We start from the raw sequence: 5,087 nt of genomic DNA, 5'->3' as shown, positions 1-5,087 counted from the left end.
GGTATTTGGGTGATATCAAACAGGTTTCAGAGGTTAAAAAATGTAATTGGTAAAATGGCAGCCCATGTCCATACATTATTCTTTCCTACTGTGTCGAAAAACTTGTATATGAAAGGTATAATGCATGCTGAAAAGTGTGTTTATCTCTGCCTGGCTCCAACAAAACCTCAGGCTTGATGAAATGTAAAATGGCACTATGGCTCATCTTTTATTAAGTTCTTTGTATGTTAATCTTTTCTCTCTTTTTTTGTAGACTTGATATCACTTTAGGCTTCAGTAAAACAAACTATTTTCCCAAGTCCCAATAAAATTATTATAAAAAGGTTCCATTGTAAAAACTGATGTCAAACGAATTATGCATTGAAAATGATGTGCACAAAACGTATTACTCATGTTGTAAACAGTCTTATTATGCAAAAGTAAAGTATCCAACTTTTTAAACTAATGAACTCAATTTCTGAAATAGTATTTTTGGATACCAAAGTGCAGTGTGCAATATTTAAACTCCATTATGTATTGAGATTCTAATGCACTGTAAGTAGCTGTAAGTATCATATAGTACGTGACAATTTACTGTCTATGTTGGGAAGCACACTTACATGTATGAATTTTACCTTCAACTTCAGAAAGTTTCCAAAATATTGTAATATGTACTTGTATTAAGAGTAATCACTATTCATGAATTGCATTGAAAATCCATTTTCACTTGATTATTTGTGAATCTGGCAAGCCAAACAATAATGCATTACAATAATCAAACCTAAAGCTAATAAATGCATGGACAAGGCTTTTGGTGCGTTTCCGGTCCAATTACTACGAATGTGACAGAGATTTGTATAACATATAAAAGGCAGATTTGTACGTGTTGGATATGTGATTCTCCATGTTCAACCGAGAACCAAGCAAGCCACACCCAGATTTCTCACAGAGCTTGATTGTTTTACTTCTGAGTCTCCAACTGTTATACGATCAATATTTAGCTTTGCTACTTATCTGGATGTTCCAACAATGAGAAACTCTGTTTTTCCATTATTTAAGCATTAGCTCATGTCGGAACATCAAAGAACAGATATGATAATACACAAGATTTCTAAGGCGCCAAATCCACTCGACAATCAAATGCTTCTGAAATTGAGATATTTTTATCTTGTTGTGGTATCCCTGCCACAGCATAATAAATGTTAAATGAGGTTAATGGGTTCCATCAGATAGAAAATCCTGCTGAGCACCTAAAGCTGGGGTCTTATGACTTGTGCACCTCAGAATAAATTAAATAGAACAAGTGCATTATATCTATTATTTATTATTGTTAATATCAAAGTATCGGTGATCTGTCATTGATTTTAGATCTGTAAAATGTATATTGCCCTAGCACTTTATATTTGAAAAACGTACATTATATTTTGTGATTTTTTGTGAAAGTGATCTATTTGTATATATAGTTACATTGTATTTACATTGTATTTACACTTTAACCAAAAAATGATAAGGCCTTCCTTGTTTGTCTTATATATATATGTGTGTGTATACCCGTCGGGAAAAAAGGCAAAGGCAAGCATTACTTTTATGTTTTGTACAATCTTAATATACCTGATTTTAATTCATTAAAAAAAACAATATGATGTGAGATGCAGAACATATTTACATAAATAAACATGTAAAAACAATTCATTCATATGTCTTTACTACTGCTTTTGTTAAACCTGGTTACTGGTTGAATATTATACAACATATGCCCTAGCTGGATCCAGGGAGTTGCACCCCCCCCCCCCCCCCCCCCCCCCCCCATTCAATGCACAATGTTTACCAGACATAATTTTGGATTGGCCAAGTGATGTCACATTGGCTATCAGTATGCTGAAAGTCAAATACTTGGATGTAATCTGAATAAGGCTTGAGCCATTTTACTTCAAGCTTAACGCTATAAATACTGACAAAATTCTTGAATTGAATACGAAATAAAATGAATTAAATATGAACATAGCACAAAGCACATGTATCTTGGTTCATTCCACTTGATAAGAAAATGGCTTGAATTTCACCTTGAATTTTGCTTCAATATAGGAAGTTGGCAGGAATTATGTGTAATAGACTATTTATGTACTCAAATTCATGGATGCTTCTTCAAGTGTGTCACGATGAACTGTTTCCTTTGGTAATGACTAGTTTCTATCTTTCAACAGAATGCAAAAGGCATATATTCATTGTTGCTGTGTCAACCACACCTAAGGCAATCTTTCAAGGTGTCAGGAGTATCATGTAGAAGTAGAATGTACAAAAACTCAAGAACAATTTTAAAGTTGTCTATTGAATATGTATACATATAATAAATTCACCAATTTACACAAGAGACCAAAGAAATAAAACTAGAATCGTGGTAAATCACCCCATGCTAAACAATTTCAACATTGTAAATACATGTACAGAGAGAGATATCAATTTTTGTTCACATAAATAAAACCTTTACATTGATTACTGTATAGAGAGAAAGACTCCAAATCATGCCTTTGAACAGACAGATTTGATTTTTTTTTCTTTTTTTCTTCTTCATTTTTGTGTATGCAGTAGCTGCAAAAGCTTCCAATTTTTAAATCAATCCACTTCAAAATTCCTCAAATTTCTTCACTAATAACTTTGGATGCTGTAGTATGTTCGTATTACTTTTTCTACTTTGGCCAACTTCCACAACATGCAATGGGCCACTTTAGTTGCATTTTGTAACTTACTAGTAAATAAATGTCTACAGATAAGATTTATTTGACAGTTACATGGAACAAAAAATTAACCTTTCAAATAAAGGTAAACTATTAACATCAATATTCTTGTTATAGGCCTCTCACAGTATAAATTACATACCAACCCTTCCATAGCCTCGGGTAGAGGAAATGTTTTGAAAGACATGTTGTCTAATGCTTCTGTGTGCTCCTTTTATTACTTCATATGTGAATAGTACCCTATTCCCATTGAGCTTTTTGAGTTTATTTGGCAACATAAAAGGAGGAGGAGGGTCCAATTGACGCTTAATCTAAATCACGTTATCACATTATCTATCATAAGTGCTGTATACCATTTGCAGTCACGATTGGCTTTCGTTATTGAAACAAGTAAAGTGTAGCAAGGTTTTGCTACATGGCATTCAAATACTTAAAAAAATAGTGAAGAAAAATAAGTAAAAAGACATTACTTATTTAAAATGTAATGTAATGTCTAATATGATAAAAGTAATGTGCTTTCATGAAAAGAAATTTGAGCAAGTCTTTGGTAGTTCTTTGTATTTCATTGGTCAAACAAACCATATTTTGCATGATATTAAACTACCTAAAGCCTCGGTCACAAATGCCATTACGAACTGCTACGAACGCCATACGAATGATTTTCAGACAATGGAAAAACAGATTTGTACGAAATTATCGTTTGTACGAACCTTTGTGACCGTAGCATTAAGCAATTGCTTTTTCTTAAAAGGAATTCCAGTACCAGAACTCAAGATTACAGGGCTCAAAATTAGCAATTGCCTGGGTGTAAATGACCACCTAAAATCTACCAGGGAACCTGTACATCCTTTCTTTGTGGCCCATTGAAAACAAAATGATGACAATGGTGAAGATGATAATAATAATAATAATACTATTACTACTAATAATAAAATAATAATAATAGTACTAATGATACTTATGCTAATACTAATACATGTACTGATACTTATAGAGTGTACTACTAATACTACTACTAGTAATGATACTACTGCTACTAATAATGATAATGATACTACTGCTACTAATAATGATAATGATAATGATAATAATAAGGCCTCTGGCACCACTTTCGGCAGGTGGAGGCATAACAAACATATCAGTTATTATCATCAAATGAAGATCTTGGCAACCTAAACCTTGAGGCAACACAGGTAAATGGTTCAGCTAGAGCCCTGGATTATCTTTCATGCACTGCTTACTAGGAGAAAGAAAGCTGAAAACTTACTAAGTATGGCACATTCTTGGTCAACATGGAGTACCTGAGTTAATTTGTATTTTTGTATTCCACGTTTTAGAAATGATATTGCATTTGTGTTACTTTACATCTTAAGAGACAGAAAATGCAAACATTCGAATGGAGGTATTTAAAGGGATCATAAGAATAAATGGTACACTAAAATAACATTTACATTCACAAAACAGCTTCCACGATACCGAATATTAAAAGAAAAGACTTAGTAATAGAAATTGGTCCTACAATAATTAGTACTGAGAAGTAAAATTCAGTTCATATATACTTGAAAGAAAAAAATATATATATAAATTCCTTCCTGCAAGATGTTTTAAACCCATCAGACAAAAAAGAAGGGGCCTCTCAATAAAAGAAACAATTCGCTCACACTCCCCCGTCCCCCCCCCCCCCCCCCCCAAAAAAAAAAAAAAATCCTATTGCCTAATTCAACATCTGACAGTGAATGCAGGATTGTAAAGATATCCATGAAAAATTAGTGTAAGTCTAATTAGAATATTTAAGCAGATATTTTTGCAGGCTATGTTTCAAAATTTAAGGATTTAATACATTGGCAATATTTTGTTTGTATACAATGTTAAAGCAAAATACTATTTGGTCAACAATATTAATAAACACTTAAACATTGAGTATTCTTCTACAGGAGACACATACTAACATAAAGGGTATTTAATGAGCCACATGTTCCTGATAAAAATATTCAAAGTAGTGCATAAAACAGTATACCCCCCCCCCCCCAAAAAAAAAGGAGGGGAGAGGGGAATCATGTTTTTAAAATTCAGAAATAATCATGTTGACATATTGTAGAATGAACACTACAGGGGAGTGTTGCAGAAAGACTAAGATTGACTTTAAGTTGGGCTTAACTATGGCAGGCCATTCATGCCACTGGTTGCTCTCACCACTATGATCTTAAGATAATATCTTTTCCTTCAATAATGAACTATCAACAAATTCTGTAGATTTGTGACCTTGATTTGTAAGTCCCTTGAGAGACCAATGCCAGTAAATGGTGAGAGAAAACGGTGGCATGAATGGCCTGCCATAGTTAAGTCCAACTTAAAGTTCATCTTAGTCTTTGT

The sequence above is a fragment of the Strongylocentrotus purpuratus genome, unplaced genomic scaffold, assembly GCF_000002235.5.
Source record: "Strongylocentrotus purpuratus isolate Spur 01 unplaced genomic scaffold, Spur_5.0 spur5_scaffold_6, whole genome shotgun sequence".
Taxonomy (NCBI): domain Eukaryota; kingdom Metazoa; phylum Echinodermata; class Echinoidea; order Camarodonta; family Strongylocentrotidae; genus Strongylocentrotus; species Strongylocentrotus purpuratus.
This window is presented reverse-complemented; position numbering follows the sequence as displayed.